This window comes from Copidosoma floridanum, unplaced genomic scaffold, assembly GCF_036245765.1.
Source record: "Copidosoma floridanum isolate Cflo_tuat_1 unplaced genomic scaffold, Cflo_Japanese_pri ptg000019l, whole genome shotgun sequence".
Classification (NCBI taxonomy): domain Eukaryota; kingdom Metazoa; phylum Arthropoda; class Insecta; order Hymenoptera; family Encyrtidae; genus Copidosoma; species Copidosoma floridanum.
The window spans coordinates 6,150,356-6,168,807 of NW_028321896.1; the positions used below are offsets into that span (position 1 = coordinate 6,150,356).

At 38.5% G+C, this 18,452-nt stretch overlaps 1 protein-coding gene across 1 annotated transcript in view; it reads left to right on the plus strand.

Moving 5' to 3' along the window:
• The window catches only part of LOC106635765 (putative G protein-coupled receptor Mth-like 1), a 133,445-nt gene that overhangs the window by 98,631 nt on the left and 16,362 nt on the right, over nucleotides 1-18,452 (plus strand). The gene's annotated exons all lie outside the window — the stretch shown is intronic.

Sequence of the window (18,452 nt, forward strand, 5' to 3'; positions counted from 1 at the left end):
AAAAAAATACACCCCCACAATATGTGTAATATTACACACATAAAAGCGTGAGTTGAGTGGGTTGAAATTACACACTTTGATTTGCAGTGATAGAGATTAATAATTAATCTCTCGATGTATGGGTCGATCATTGAAAGCCTGCGGGCAAAAAAAATAACAGAAGACAATTCTAGGAACATTATCAGTCGACGTCGTTCCGAAGCACGAGACCTAATTATCACGTGCAAGCAGCACGTATTAAGTATAAAACGCTCTTCCGACAACGACAATAATGATGGTAACGCTGATGATACGCATTTGTGCCTGCGAACGTGTTCGTCCACGGCGTTTATTATACGGTCGAGATTATCCTTAACATCATTAGCAGCTCCACCTAATGACTTTTATCTCTCCTCCTCGCGTCGCTTCTGCTCGTCTGCTCCTTCGTGCACTTCTTACTTGGCTTTATTTATGAGATTTCATGCACCGTTTTTCCTCCTCCTTCTCTTTCAGTGAAGATACGGTCTCCCAAAGAGTTGGCCCAAGACGCTCACTCGATTTACTCATTTTTTTTGCTCGTGAGAGCGTGAAACAATAAATCTATCACAAAGCGCACGGAGATTTTACAGGAAAAAGTGCCAATCACCATTTCTACGTCCAGGAGTATCTTTTTTTTTTTTTTTTTATCGACATGGGTGCAATTCAATAATGCATCTGGAGATTTTGTCCGATAATTTTTTTTTTAGTTACTTGCTACAATAACTTTTTTTTACATTTTTCAAATGATTTTACTACCACCTGATTTTTTTAAATTTAATCTTCCACACTTTTAAGTGTATGGTATGACTTAGTTATAATAAAGAGAGAATTCAATTGATTTTCTAAGGCTACACAGAGTCTTAAGAGACAAAGCTTTCGTTACGAACTAAAGTACTACGCAAGAAAACCTTGCAAGACTGAAAAAATAGACCTAGAAATCGACTTTTATTCTTACAAGAGCTGTCCAGTAGTCAGGACATATAATCTCACGATAACTGTATTATTATTTGTGCTCTCCTATCTTGTACAACGGCAAATACTGATAATCGTTAATATTTTACAAAATCAAAAAAGATCAAGTGAGTAATGCTTGTCACATACTTGGCACGGCTAGAATCGGATGATGAATCTAAAGTACGTGCAGGTGGTGACGAAAAGTTGTTTCAAAATATTTTTGTATGCCAACGATCCCCGCAACGTGTTACTGACAATTTTGTAATTTCATACAATAACATTACAGGTGAAATTATTCGAAAGCTAAATACACAGAGTGGAAAAATTAACTTGTCAAAATCCAAACAGGAAAAAAAGAAGTATCATGCTACTAATGGTCCCGCCGGCAGCTCGACATCCGTCCAAAGCCAACGGCTACAGCCGTAAATCCAGGGGATTGGAAAAAGACACATTCTCGCGTGACAAGTTCGAAATTTGTTTCTCCGTTCTTTCGCGTCAAATTTCCATTTCTCTCTTTTACCCTCCTCGGCCAGACGTGTGCATACCATTTTTTGGGCGCGCATCAATCAGTCGTCCAATTGTTTCTGTATAAGCGTCAGGAGCACGTGGTCCTGGCACCGCATCGAAAAAGCGCACACTCGTATGATTTATATTCAAAAGCTCGTCATTTACTGAAGTAAAAAAGTGAAAGAGCGAATGAAAAAGTTCTGATTTTGCTGCTGATGAAAAATTTAAAAAAAAAAAAAAGAAAAGAAACGACAAAACGCCGAAAAGTTCGATGGGTCGCATAAGCGGTGTCGAAAGCTGGACGACACTACTTTAATCTTGCTGCTGCTCAAATTGAATTATAAAAGTTAACGGAACCGTTCTATCTGGCCATCTGCCGTCACTGACACCGCGAGCAGTAGCCAAGTGTTGTTTGAATCGTAGCGAGAAGAGAGGGGGTCCGTGGAAGGAAAGAAAACTCGAGGTCCTCCTGATTTGAATATATCCGAAAACAGTAGTTTCAAGGGCTAACTTCTGCTCGCTCGCTCCCAGCATTAATTAAAACTCCAGCCTGTACCAACCCCTCACCCCTTCGCCCACCCTTACTCTTCGACTCTTCCTGTACTTATATCTCTCTTCGGAATCACGTCACAGCAGACGCGTGGGGGTGTATGACTGATCGATTGTACAACCAAATCAAGCGAGATCGCGATATGGCAACGTAGATGCATATCAGGAGAAAAAGATGGTTGTGCAGTTCAATTACGTTGACGTGTCGTGCAAATGGTTTCGTTGAGTGAAGTTGTACGATTTCCACTGAATAGCCTTGCATATATTTGATGGTGCATCAGCTGTGCCTTTAATTAGTACCAGGACCCGCGTATTGTTTGAACTCTTTGAAAGTATTAGCTTGAAAATAAATAGCCTGAACATTTTTATTAAATAATTCCAAATTTTCCATCGTGTTTTTTCTTAAATCAAGTACGATTGTTTGACACATGATATACAGCTAATATAAGCGCTCTACCCATACAGAAATTTAACATAGTCCCTATTAGATAATTATGTAGCTATATACAAAATTTTGTAAGGGTTATTATTATTATTCCTATTTGGTATTTAATTACTTGTAAGCACGTAAGGTTTTGAGTGAAAACAATTTAAACAATTGCTATTAGTAATAAATTAAAAACTGGAATAGTGGGAGATTTATCTAATGTCTGCGTTTGGTGGGACTTTACCGTAATTTTTTTATGTGCACCGCAGCAGTAATTATATTCCTATTGGCAATTGAAGTACTGCTTTTTGATGCAGTAAAAGTTTATTGAGTAAATACTCTTCTGGTCAAACCCATAAAGTATCTATTCTATCCATTGCTGACAAAAAAATAGCAGACACTGCTCTTATACCTATATTGTAGAGGTAAAAGTGCAAAAAAAGCCAAATAATTTTTTATAAATAAAAGAATAAAATTAAATTGAATTTGTTGTTACTCTAAGAGCATGTATCCTTTGATACCTCAGCTAGCTACACATAATACGATACTTAAGATCGTGACATATTTTTAAAGAAGGCTTTTTAGGGACTGCAAAATTTTTTTTGCTATTTACAAATAAACAAAATAAAAATAGTGATAGTAATAACAATAATAATAATAATAATAATAATAATAATAATAATATTAAAAACAAAAATAAATAAGACAGCAAAAAAAGAGAAAAAAAGAGAGATGGAGGCATGACAAACAGTACTTACCATTGTGAGCAACAGGTTGCTACCTTCCAGAAGCTCTTTTGTGCTGCTCGACCAGACATTCTAGATAAGCTTTTTTTTTCATCGCTTTTTTTCGAGTATTTGGTCCAGAAAAACACCGAAGCAGGTCTGTGCTATTGCATATTTCTTTTGGAAAATCTGTTAAAATAAATTTTTAATTTCTTAAAATCCGTGGAAATTATCAGTGCTTCGTGGTAAAAATATACGACCAATATTATTGACCTCACTATAGATTTACAGTCGGGACAACAAATTCAATTTTTTTCGTTTCATTTAAAATTTGTTGTACAAAAATACAAACATATATTTAAAAAATAAATACACAAAATTACTACATCGCACTACGACTAGATGCATGGAGAATCATACATAAATAAAAAGGCAGAAAGATTAAAAAGACAATTGCAGATAAAGACTCAATGACAATATGACACAAATATAGGGGTCTAGACATTGATACAGACATGGAATGCAGAGAGATTTAAATAAAAATATTAATAGTAGATACATGATAAATAAGATTGAAATTGTGGGATAAAAATACGATGAGAGACACTTAAATCTCTTCTTTACGCCTCCTTCACTATTTTCCTACTTAATTGTCATCACAATCACAAACTGATTTTTTTTTTTTTTTTAAATTCCTATTTTATTGTACTTGACAATAGATTTTTGTCACCCATCCCGCTATCATCTTAATACTTGATTTATCGAGTAAGGGCCAGGTGAAGTAACAAGGAACTCTTCTATGTTTTTAGCGACACTTTGTCTGCTATTTACAGAATTTTCCAAACTAGTTACTACCATGAATAAACGCACACCCATTTTCACGGAATCGTACGTTATATCAGGGATTCTTCACCCTCTTCGTACTCTATTTTAACATGCCATGCGTATAAGTCAGGTAAAAAGCTTTTACAGCTAATCCATTATGTACTAATACGATACGACGTAAAACCAGGAGAGTCTACCCATGTCAGAGCATATATATTTTCTCGCAGCTCGTGCTCAATCTGTCTTCTTTTTATACACTCGATGAAATTGTCTCTTTAAAGACATTTCATCAATGTACGAGTGAAATAGGCAAGAACAAAAAATATTATTGGCTTGGACGTGAAGACCTGAAACCACATGGCAAGCTAAACTTCGAGGTAGCAATCCAAGGTTAATTAACAAATTTCAAAAAACAGCCGATGCTTCGTTATTTTGATTGGCCAGCCAACGAGCCGTCAGCGAAAAAGCTCACTCCACAACCCACTGACTTTTTATTGAGTTGCGCATGTGCGCGTATACGTGTGCAATTTCGATTCAATTACCCCTCCACTAATTCCACAGTGTATCATTACGATATCCCAGTGAAATTCCTCGCGCGAAAAAACACGAATGCACCCCATCGTCGACAAAGCACGGCACACGAGCACACGCAAAACCACAGTGAATTCCTCGTGTGTTTTTTTTTGCACTAATCATCGCGTCTCTCTCACAACTTGCCGTCTTGTGCCCATTCCCTCCTTACATTTTATACGCAAGCAACAACGATACCATAGGAGAGGCTCGTCTCGATCACCCGTCGTAAAATTCTATTGTGCTCTCGTTGCTCTGTTCATAGTTTCTCGATCGCCTACATTCCTATCAAGAGATCGACGAGGCTCCAGTTCTTGCTGTTAACCGATCCTTTCTAACGCAAAAAGTTTGTCGTGGATACCCAAGTACCATCCACATGCTCTCATCCCGATCTTCACACAGGTACTGGCCTTGTTCTAGGTTTATTCTGTGCTCGTATTAAAAATCTACGAGTGGCAGCAGTGGAAAAAATTAACCCGTATAAACACGCTTCGACGTTTATCTACAAAGTAGACTATCTGGGATGCATGGTGAGGCCACTCTCCTTCGTCCTACCTTGCTTAACCCACTCGGAGAGACAGCTGCAGTATCAGCTTCACTACCGTCCTTAGGTATGCACCTTTCCCCCTCAGCGAGAACTAGGCACATGCCACTTCTGTGTAACTTCGAGGTTGCCTCATTGAATTACGTTACATAGTGAATGAATGAGCGAGTGGGAAAAGCTCTGCCGACGTGCAAGCTCAGGCGTAGATGGATCAAGATATGGATGCAGTTAAGTGGAATTGGTGCTGATTTATATTTGATTAGGCGTTGGCTCGATTTATATGTTAGGGTCGATGGGATTAAATTGTCAAAGTTTATGAAAAGGTTGTAGTTTTGATCAACTGACTTTGTTTTTTGTTCTCGAAATCACTTTTTGACAAGTGTGTAATGGATAAAATCAAAAAGCCATACCTGCTCTTCCAACTCAATTAAATCTTTGAAGTATAGTGTCCCTGTCCGTCACGTTTGTTTATCATTAATTATGTTACTCTTTGTCGAGGCTGATTAAAGCTCCGACATATCTGCAGTTACTGCTTTTTGACGGTGGTAATTACAAAGGACAGTTAAAAAAGATTCGTGAGCTCTTATTAGCGTAGTTGCAAGATCTTATTATTAACGTAAGATATGTTTGACGTATGTAATTAACTAATTAATTCTATTTACTTTTCTGTTTCAGGTAAGAGTCATATACAAGTTTTAGCTATGACATTGACCACTAATTAGATCGTGAGTAAACAACGTGAATTATTTCCTTACTTTACTAGTTGACACTATATATTCTTAAAATTTCACCAAAAAATCCATCCTTTTTTATACATTTATTGACCAAATCAACCACACGTCATCTCAAGAGGTATATCTCACTGATAAAAATTACACGGGCGGCTGCAACAGACGAGACGAAATCGACTCGAAGGAGCAACAGAGAGAAAGAGAGAGAACTGGTGGAAGGGATTAGTCAACGTGAAAGTGTTAGGAACCACCACAGGGCATCGCTCACCTATAGTGGGAAATGACCTCAAATCGACTCTCCGCCACTATTGGAAAAGTTGTAGTTACCAGCCGCATTCATCTTCACGGAGGCCCTTATTTCTTGTACCTGTCTCTACATTTCTCACGCTTGGTCTAACCACTTTTTATTTTCGGGTGATGAGCTATGGGTGTTATCATGGGGTGTGTGTAAAATATGACATCTATAGTCGTACGCTGCTTTCCTCCCATAACGACCCAATCGGTGCTACATGTTATCGCGCAGCTGTACAGCATATTGAGTTATTGACAGTATCAATTGTGGGAAAGTAAAATAATTTGGAATCAATTTTTTTTTTTTTTTTTTTTTTTTCAGTCTAGAAACATTTGATCCATGAGTCACCGTCATTAGGTTACAGCTGCCCTCGTGCAAATATCAGTTTCCTAAATGAAATTTTTGTTCGAACAACAAATTATTTAATAACTATGAGCCACATTTTGAAGACAGTCCATATTTGGCGTGCACCCGTACAACCACTCTCTATTTCCTGTTTGTAAGCACCAAGAGGAGTACATCAGTCAACAAATGTTGGGAATTTTCAGTTCTCGGTGCGTTACACCCTAAAGTTTCCATATATTCCTGCGATTATCCCCAGCTCCAGTGGGTCGATGGCCATTTCTCCTTCGACATTATTCGTCATCAAAAATTAATCCTACTATCAGTACGTGTACACGTACAGGCTTGCACGCAAGGTCGTACATCAGGATTCACTCGAAATCCCATTTGCCTTGTGGGACCATATACGGGAAGGCCTACGGGCTACCACCTCTTCCTCTCGGTCCGTTTCGCTCGATCAGCGGGTGCATATATTGTCTCCCGTATTTGCCCTCCTGTTTGCCCGATAACGCCGACGAAGAAGGGCTGGACAATCAGTCTGCTGCACTGCACACGCGTGTTTGATAAAGGGAAACGCACATTCACTACGCAGTGACGCTCGTCCATATGCGGAGGTCCCACAGCTCGGGACTATAACGTCTTCCAGTATCTTTAGCTCGTTTTCCCCAGGAAATCGCTAGGGTTCGGTCCATTGGAAGAGTAACCAGTAAAAATTCAAGAACAATCCAATGATATAAATTTTGGAGGTCTGTTTACTCTAAGTCTGTGATGTACAATGAAATCAACATCCTTCAAGAGGTGACATTAGAATCGACTAGTGGAATCAATTGTTCGTTAATTTGTTGTCCTTTATTGTGAAATTTTTTTCTTAGTAAAAACTTACAACTCCTATTAAAACCCACGTTAAATAATGGGATTTATAATTTAAAAGAGTAATATTGTCACGATGAATGTATTAAATACGACTGGTGCATCCAATATCCGACAAACAACGGCAAATGAAGCGAAAGTGCTTTTCACGCGAAGCACTTTTCATAATAGCCTTTTGTCACCACCAACCTGCCCCAGAGGGCGGAAACCTGTTAATTAAAACGCGTGAATTTAAGCCACAAGCGCCACTTCCATAGTGGGCGGAAGAAGCTTGCAAGTTCCTCTTTTAAACCTCTGTTGTATTTCTCCCACTAGCACACCTTGTATGGAAAAACGCGCGTATTCCAAACGCAATTTGCTCTTTCTCTTCGATAAATAAATCACGATGACTGACGCTGGGAGCCAAGCGTCGAGTTCTCCTTCCTCGGTCCCGCAAAAACTAATCAAACAAACCAAAGACCAGCGGATTTCTGGATCTCTAGTTTCCACGACCCGTAACTCCTCGTTCTCCTTACCCTCTAATTGTAGATAACAGGTAGTGTATCTTTTCACACCTTGCAATCCCTCGTATTCGCTTGTATACTCCTGATGGTCGCATTTTCTTTCGTTCTCAGAGGGCTCTAGAGAAAGAGAGGGAAGCAGGAGGTATGGTAATAATAGAAGAGAAGAGAAATACCAGCCCGATTTGGGGCTCCAACTTCAAGACTCTTAAAGGAGCGTGTCTGAGATTACGTCTCTCTTCTCCCATACAGCCGCTTCTCTTGTTTTCGTCGTGCTTCTTTTTTTTCTGCTTTTGTTTTCTTATTCGTCGTGATACTGGCACTGGTACCACGCATTTTTTCATCTGACAGACGATGATTTTTTTTTTTTCATACAATCGTATCAGCAGTGCAGAGGGAAAACACACTGTATCGTATCAAAGGGATGACAAAGTTTTTACCTTATTGTCGTCGGGTTCTTTTGATGTAAAATTTAATATACCAGAGCACGATACATATCTTATGAATTTAATAATAAAAAATATTACCATCTTATTCTCCAACAAAGTCTGTACGGTCATTTGTACATGCAAAACAATCACAAGATGAGCTTTCCATAAGAGTGTGTACAGTTTTTGTGGTATTGACAATTATTATTTTAATGCTTCTAGTTTAATGCGTACATTTAAAATACGTAATCTCTAACACGAATTCTAGCACATTTTTGAGTAGTCCATCACCAACTTTTGGTAATTAAATGCCTCAGCGTTAGAAAAGTTAAGAAAAATTGAGCACTATTCGTTGGGTGAACCTCTTATTGCAATATGTCAATCTGTATTAAAGATAGATAGTTGTAATCATACACCTTTTCGGTAATAAATTGAAGCGTAAGATGACACAGGAACACACAGTATACATCTATTTTTATCAAAAATATACTCGACTTAGGGTTACAGCGTGGATATCGTATGATATATGGTCGCCAAAACAAAGATCTCGTTTTTCTATACATACACATTCTGAGCCGCCATAAAGTTTACTTTCATGACGATAAAGACCTTTGTGATGTTGCTGTTGAATCTCTTTTTATGAATGGTTTCTTTTAAGATTTTGGGCTTTTGAATTAATCTTATGTATAATGCCAGAAATATTTATTGTTAAAGTAAATTATCATATTCAATAGTAAATTTAGTTACATAATATCTTCAAAAGTAAAATAAATATACTAGTGATACAAGAATCCTCCAAAAACCTCCAACGCCCCGTAAAATTTCTCTTTCACAGCTCGACACGTCATTTGGTCATCCTCCTAGGGTGTCTTATTTGCGATCCTTATCTTTCCAGAGCCGTCAAATATACTGATATATTAAATCAACAATACCGATGGTTTCACATCCCCCTATTTTTTATGACGCAATAGCCAAATAAACACTGAGAAAAAAAGTAACGTATAAAAAGGGTGATAGGAGTTGGGGACACAGAAACCGGAAGTTCCATTGTGTAGACCATAGGTTTGAATTTTTCTTTCTTTGTCATATCCGAGCTGAAGGGCACGAGAGTATTTACGCGCCTGTACACATACAAACAAACGTGTCCAAGAGTGGTGAGAGGGGAATTTTATATTATGCCTTTCTTATGCTGTAGGTGAAGCGTGTAGGAGAAATGTAATAGTCCTTTGACGTAATCGATTTTCTCCCTCACTATGCCGAACAATGGGAATATGGTGGTATGACCTTTGTACGGTGCTTGGATTGGCTGCTATCGCTTGGATTAATAATGAGGGGCAACGTGGTGTGTGAATGACATCCTCTTTATCACGCGCAGTTAGATTGATTTTTTTTTTTCTATCACGTTGACCATAGATGTTCTGTGTGATGATCGAGTTGGCGTTTGTCATTGTTTATTTTTCTGTTGTTTTTTCGGTTATTATTATTATTGCTTTGATAGTGATTTCTTTAACTTTGAAAGCCGCAAATATACTAATATCGTTGAGTACTTTATCTCTTGGAGAGAATTTTCAATCTCTGCAATCAGTGCAAAAAATGTCACGAGTAATCGATTTACTACTCTGTCATTGTGTTTGCAGAAAGGACTTACTTTCGAGCTTACTTTTTAGAACATCCTACTAAATCTAGAAACGATCGTCTTAACTTACGGAAGCAGTAAGTTGCACAGTCGTGGAAGTTTATCACAAAAAAAAAAAAAAAAAAAAAGAAAAAAAAAAAAAAAAGTAGAGAAAGTAGAGAAAAAGAAAAAACTCAAACTGACCTTTTTTCATATAAACAGTAGTTAAAACACTTACACAGATCAATGCATGCACTATTATAATAGGCTAATTAAATTGTTTTCAAGGGCGTTCTTTAAGTGATTATAGCGTACAAAAAAAATTGTGCCACAGGAGAATAGGTCAACATTACGTCAGCCAGAAATCCAACACAGAATCCGTAACCAACTTAGATTCCTAAATCAATGGTCTTTGATGAATGTGTTCTGATGTATGAAACAAAAAGTGTCCAACTCATACCGATTCATACTGTAGTTGATTTTAGACCCCATGTTAAGAGGCAACTACTAGTAAAAGTATCAACAAAAATACTTTGAATTTTAAGGCATTGAGAACGACAACCTATACAATGAGGCCTTGCAGCATTACTCTATGTTTCGTCATTATTTAACTTCTCATTTTATCTCTCATTTGGCTTCTCGAGAGTGTGTGGGTGTGTATGTGTAAGACTCCATAACCTCTAACTTTATTCACTATTGATGTCTGTGGTATCCATCGCACATTAATTAACGGAAGTGTAATATTGATTAACTGAAAGGAGCACTACCCCCTATTAGCAACCCCTTGTTCAGAAGCCGATATCACACCTATAGACCAATAATGGGAGTGCTCAAGGGTGGATGGTAATGGTTGTGTCTCGAAAAAGTAACGCTAACATGGATGAAAAAGCATTGTCCTATAATAGTAAAAAAAAGTATGATGCGTAATTAATGACACAGAGAAGTAAGTTGCTAGTGATTATTCGCTAATTATTTAATGTTCTTAAAAAAAATTTTTCTCTTGTGACAGAGTCCAATTTAAATCGTTTGATTGAAATTACTTGTAGTACTATCATACTATAGGTTATAATAAATTATCCCTATAAAAAACCGATGACTACTACGATGAAAAACGATACACCATAAAATATTTAAGTATAAGCGATGAAATGACAAAAAGTAATCTACGAATTAAAAAGAAAAACGATGCCTAGAGTGGTGATGCTGCTACTATGCAGCTTTCAAGACCCAATAAAATACGTCTTATCTGCGATCGCAAACAGCTAATTAACTCTCGTTTTGCCAGAAGCACTGCATTATACAGTAGCTTGCATTCCAATCTAATTTATTTCTCTCCTTTCTAACTTTCGAGATACTCGAGTGGTTTCTCTTTCACGTCAGAGTTATGCACAGGTCTCGCGTTATTTCCGAGCTTCCTTTTCCTCTTATTCTTCATGCTCATTTTGGTAATAACCTCACGTTGCAAGGTGTCTACATCGTCATTGGTTGCTCCACTTGTTATTTCCTGGATTCATATAGAAGAGATAAATGGTACTGTTCTAAAGAAATGCCTAGCGCGGCTGCAATCGAAGCACATTGAGCAATAGGTAAAAAAAAGGCTCAGAACATTAATGCATTCACACATTGCACGGAAAATATAATATAACAGAGGTACGGAAGAGGAAAAACAACGTTTAACTCAACGAGGAGAAAGTATCTCCTTGTATGTGCGCAGACGACGTACTAGTTAATTTTTAAACGCGTCATCATTCGTGCGCTTCCAACGACATTTCAGAACACAGGTAAAATTACTTGAATTTACGGAGTTTGATATATTTAATATACATAATCATACCTTTGGCTCAATTTCATTAAGCCTTCATAATTGAATGCCAAAATTAAAACTGCATTAATATTAATATACGCATAACAGAGGCGGCACTTTTACAGCAAGTCCACAAGAATGGAAGAAAAAAATATATCATAATACAGAGAATCAACTATCAAAAAAAAAAAAAAAACAAACAAAAAGAAACAGATTTTTTTTGCAATTAGCAGGTCTATATTTCATACTTTTGGTCTTTTTTGCCACGCTATAAAAAATCAAGTTGAGATAACCAGAATATTGTTTACATTATTTACCTCTGCAGCGCTCCTTTTGACTTTGCACACTCATCGTGACATGTCGCTTAATTATCTGGGCGTTTGAGGACATTCGTGTGTGTCTCATTTTTTAATTCACGCCTCTGGAGATAGGAAAATACCTTTTTTTTCCTCTCGTTTTTTTACGCAAGCCATAGCCTTCTGTTTACCCTTTCTTCGCTTTCCCTTTACTCTACCTCTTCCTTTTTCTCCCATCATTTCCGATTCAGTCTTTTGTCCTTCCTTTGCACCAGATGGGACTAAAGCAAAGACAAAAAGGCGCTGCCCGGTCCTTTATTTTTCCTCTTCTCTAGGCTGAAAAGCTTTCGTTAAACAATAATGCACTTTTTTATTATTCCATCAAGTGTTTTTACCTCAGTAAATACCATAAGCTCAGCGTAGTAAATATAATGCTAATGCAATGGTGGTTTTTCTTTCTCTACGCCAAGATACTGTTCCGTAAACTGGCTTCACGGCATCAAGGATTTTTATGATGATTTGCTTTTCGAGATAAATAAGTCACTTGTTACCATTATGGACGCTAAAACGATAGAGAGTTAGAATAAGAGTCAATGCTAAGATACACCATAGAATTTCCCTACTTATTTACCATGCAGTCTCTCCTCTCATTTTTTTTTACAGTTCGTGTTCATGGAAGGTGCCAGAAAATCGCTTGCGACACTTGCGCCCCTCTTTTGCTCAATCCCTTCTCGTCTGTGTCTCGTATCAACGCAACTACAGGCTCTTTCTCCCCCCACCCATCCATCCCTATCCACACTCTCTTTCATTCCCGCCTATGCCAAAGATAACAATGACAGAGAGGGGGTGGAGAAAAGAGCTTTTAATAATGCCACTTTCCAGCTAAATTTATCGGCACGTAATTATTGCAGAATTTTCCGCTGGCAATAAAACTCTGATTTAACTCGTCGTCCGGCGCCTCGAGGCTCCCCTTTGGTTGCTGCTGCTCTCACCGTTCGTGTCACGCTTGTACGTTTTTTATGGAGGTCCTCGCAGTATATTGGATATCATGCGTTCACCAACGCGATAAATGCGAGCAGAAAAGCGAGACGATTGCATGTACCATGCGGACACGAGCTTTCAATCCAGAAGGCTGATGAGTGACAGTCAAGACCCCATGTATAATGCATGACGCAAAGGGCACGTCGAGGGTCCCTCTTCTCTCCACTACTCTGATCTTCCTCGGTATTCTCTTTTTTCCGTAGCAAACGTTGATGTAGCTTTCTCTGACAGTAATTATTAGGGCTGCTATGCGTGTTTTTTTTTTATCATCCGTAGATTTGCAGCGTGATGGAGGTAACTCCATGCATTTTATTGTACTCAAAGAGTGAAAGGGTAGCCTGACTTGAAACAACAGAGGTCTGTGCATTTTGAATGACAAAAAATTGAGAAAATTTTGTTGCATTGATGTAAACGCTAAACTTTATCTTATTTCACAAACATGCACTATCTACTCCATGTTGAAACGGTAGGAAGATGATACTTACGAATTTTAGCAAAATGTCAAATAAATATGATTCTACATTGATCGACCAAGCTTGAGTGTAGCAAAGGGTCAAATGATCACCAAAATTGATATTAATATAAAGTTCTTCCAAACAAAACATTTTCACAATGTGAAACAGCATCAAATACATGAAGAGCAATTTTTTCCAACAAAGCAGTGCTTTGCAACTATGCTATTGTCAATAAGATGATCATACAGATTATCCGTAACAAATTTTTCATAAACTTTTAGAGAAAAAATAGAGTGGATTAAAAGTCATACATTATACTCATATCGCCCTAAAATAAAGATAAATACTTTTGTTATGGACGTAACAGTTATTTTATAATTCAATGTACTTTTTTCCTCTGCTGAAAATAAGAGGTACTCCTCTGGAGCAATGAGTCATAAGAAGTATATGTTCAAGCTTTATAGTTCGATGGTACAGTAACTCTCGAGTAGCACCGATTTCCGCGTACAGCATAGCAACGTGTTTTTTGCTATCGTAAGATCATACAATAAAAACGATTGAGTACCATTCGTTCATTGTTATCTGAACATTGTTCAGGTTAAACGGTCTACCTGCAGTTTTATGCATTTACTATACAACAATGTAAAACAGCAAGTGGTACTGCATCTCCGTAACAAAATTTGTGGTCTGCGAAAATGAAATTCAGATACACTCTAGCAGATGACGAAAGTACAGCCGTGTCCTCGTACAATCAACTAGCTCCTCAGCTCCACCGAGAGCACGAGAGGTGGCTGAGCGTATTTTCTCGCATGGAAAGCTCGTAAACTCCGTGGAAAGTTAATTAAATCGAAAGTTTCGCGCGCAGATGAACTGGGTGGACGGCGCTTGGACTCGCACCAGCGTATATACATGCGATTGGTGAAACTTGACGACACCAGACCGGGTCTCTCATGAAAATTATCTCGACCACTCGCTCCGTCTTGCAATTAATCCGCGTGAAACCGCGCGCTCATTTACAAACTGCCGTCGAATGCCGACCAAAGTGCACAATGGTGGTGTTGATTCTCGCTTTCCGCGCGAACGGGGGAACTGGAGGTAAAGGAAGAGGAAAATTAATGGCACCCGATTGACGTGAGCGGCGATTGATTGGTGCAGCCACTTACCAGGATATTATGCCGATGCTCGATCAAGCGCTTATCGACGTAGGCCTATACCTAATAAATACTGGGAAATAAAATTCTCGAATGAAATAAATATTGGACTTTTATCCATACTTGGAAACGATGTAGTGGCATGAAAAACCCATACGATGAATAAAAATATTGAGCTTTTTCCGATTCACTGCTTTTTTTCAACTTCACGTTGTCCCAGGAGTCTATTGAATAATTTTCGCAAAAAATCGCGAAATTAGCTACACGCGAGGCTTTAGGTCTCAAAAGCCACATCCCATTCCCATGAACCTTCTCACACCAGAACCAAACAGCTCAATTCCGTTCAAACTCATATCCTGCGAGAAATAACTTGTGCATCCAACTTGGCGCGCCGCACGTACTTCAGGCAGGATGTTATTAATTAACAGCGATGGCACGCCACAGCATCCTTCGATGGTATACGCTCTGAAAACATGCTTCGTTTACTTTTTTTTGCATACATATACACAAGCTCTCCCACCGTGGACAAACTACACTTTACGCCGAAAGAAGATACGGTTCTTACCTGCATACACGTGCTTCCACGTGGTTTACGAGCGCAACATCATCACGTTGCAGCTCGTATTATATTAATTTATACACGGAGCGCGTGTTTCCTGGTAAAAAAATCACAGATCCTGTCGTCTACCTGCAAGGACTATCTTTCGTGCATACAGGACTTGATGCTGTTTAAAAGGAAACCGGAAAAAAAAAGTTGTAGTCACGCTCAAAGTCACGCCATTATATGTATATACCATGCTCAAGAGTGAAAACTACCCTTGCCAGATGTATCTGCATACGCGTACACATGCAAGCCGACGTTTTCGCGTTCGTCTGCCGTATTATCACTTTCCAAAGTCTCCCGATTCTCCTCGTGCTTTCCCTCTTACTTGCCTTTGCGTGTCGTATAGCAAGCCACGCGTGCATACGCGTGTAAAGAGGGCTCCAATAAATCTTCGTCGTCACCGTACTCTCATCGCGTGCCCGTGTAATATGCGTCAAGCGATTCTCACGTGATTATATCCGCTCTCTCTCTCGCTCGCTTCGCTGATGTGTGCACATGCACTTACGAGATAAAGATTTTGTACATTACAGGCGAATCTATAACGCAAAGCGTGATGGCTGTTACCATTTTATCCCTTTTGATTGCAGTCGTGATTTTGTTAGCACAGTTCGCATGTGGTAATGTATTGTTTGGCACCAAAAGTAAATAAATGCAATTTTATCTCAATGGTCAGGTAACGAAAGTTTGATTGGATTGTAAGTACACAGTCAACAAGGTATGAAAATTCCATACTTGCAACCCATCGTTTACTTTCTCGTGTGTCCAATAGCACTCATCTACGATGGATTGGCGTCATAAAATATTCAAACACATGATGTACGCTTGTAGGAGAAAGACACACAGTTTATTTACAAGTTTCACGCAATATGCGTTAATTAGAATTTTAAATCCATGTGTGCACGTGGCTGGAGTCGGAGCACACGTTCCCTTATTTTCCGGCGATGGGGAGAAGCGCAAAACAATCGATCGGTGCAGGGAAATTTTCCATTGGCTATTTCAGGCTCATAACTCCTGCACCCATACTTTGGGCTACTGTGCGGCACATGTGCGTGTGTATATTGCGACTGATAAATTATTCAACTGTCCCGCCTCGCGTCGCCTAGGTAGTATTTCGCTTGACGAAGTTAACGTAAATCGTTGAATAGTTTACACGCCCTGAATTTCTGATAGCTTTCGAGTAGCTGTGTACATGTGCGCCACGTTCCGTTTCAACTACTATACGTACGAGTGTTTTATTACGCTACCCGCATAAAATCTCGTTGTTGGGTCAAAGTTGATTCTCTGCGGTTTTTCAAACAATAAGCGGTAAACAAAAGCAAGTGTCCCAAGTGATAGGTCAATTGAAACTCTGTGTGGTCTTGTTCCGACAAAAATCAATCAAACATACAATTATGTTCAAAAAGAAACATTGAAGGCATTGTTATCGGTAATTATACAGAGTCACATATTTTTACATGCAATTGAAATATAGTGGCATACATGAGCAGCGAATTAGTACATTAACACGAAAACAACAATCGTTATCGTTTTCTTCAAGCGAGAAAACAATGGCAGGTATGTAAATAACAAAGGCCCATTAAAATGGACCAAAGTCCGGAACCGGAGACCAAATTGAATATAATCAAAAGATTTTGGTGTGGTGATACAAATCCGTGCTCAGGATCATTACTGTTCAGCATTTTGAAGAGTACGTGTCTACGTGACAGATCAAAAGCAAAACACGAAAACACCTGCACATATAATTCCTTCTGTGATTCATGTATAAACTATTCACAATGTTTTGTGTATTTTGTGTATTGTTATGACATATCTAACACTCGTACAAAGGATGTACGTGACTTACCAAAAACCTATAGCCCATGGTGCACTGGTCATACTACCGATAACAGTGACACATGTACTATAATTTGATTTATTCCCCCTTTTAAAGCCCATCTCCATACCCATCGTATTATCGAACACGTGGTCGACGAACCTTCGTATCATTCTTTGTAATTCCGCATGCCCATGCGCTAAATCACCTAAATCGCGACGTGGTCTGCAACATCAGTGCACACATCCGTTCTCCACCCTCCTCTATGTACATGCACACACTTTCCTATCTTCCCCTTGCATTCATTAATTAGTCGGTCTCGCATTAACGACGCCACCAACACCAACGCGTCCACGTGTATGTGTACATAGATATGCGTGCACTTCCTGGAATTCCATGCATTTGCGGGGGCGTGTTGCCGAACAAGTACAATATGCATCCGCCCACGTGAGCATATGTGCATATGTAAATTCAAGAAACTGATTGTCGTTGTTCTTGTTGTTGTTGTCGTTATGTATCATTAGAGCGTGCGAACCACCGTGGGCCAATTATTCGCGCACAAATGGTGTGATGATGCAGGTACTATTGGATTGCTTTGATTGGAATTTAGAATTGGCACGGTTATATACATGGATGGCTAGTGAACATTCGTTTATCACTTCTACTGCTGGTGCTACCTTTGATTCGCTGTGAGGCCGACAATTATTTCACTGATTTGTTGCAGGGGACCAAAGAAGAGTCGCTTTTGTCAATTTTATCAGAGATTGGCAGAGATCCTGTTGTACTTCTTTAATTCCACCCCCCCCCCCTTCCGGTAATCAATTTATGGAGCTCTCGATTGTGCTGACATAAAGTGATTGTAATTAGTCTACCATCAAATTTTCGTCATTGAAATACAATTCAAACGTGATGTAACCTTTAATTAAAATGGAAAATTAACATCGTATATGCAAAACATGATTTTCAAATACGTTTACTGATATTAATATGCTCATCTCTAAAGGAAAATGTATGAAATATTCATAAAATATATTCCAAGTGGTAAAAATTAAATTCGCAAGTCTAAATGGTTATATTGCGGGAGCTGAGAATCAATAGTATGACATTGTAATGAATGCCAGTGTTAAATAATTGTGTTTTTTTTTTTAATAAGAAAAATTTAAGCTATTATTTCATTTTATGGACTAAAATTATACATGAATATCGTGCGCTCATTGAGGGAGAAAAAAAGGTTCAAACGCTTAATCATTATCGATCCCCCATGGGATTGAAAAGAAGCGATACAGCCGCACGGCTCGATATTAATCACAAGACCTCTTCATTTTTAGCATGTAATTGATCATAAATCACTTCTTGAAAAAAAAAATTTCAACCTAAAACTAAATAAAAAT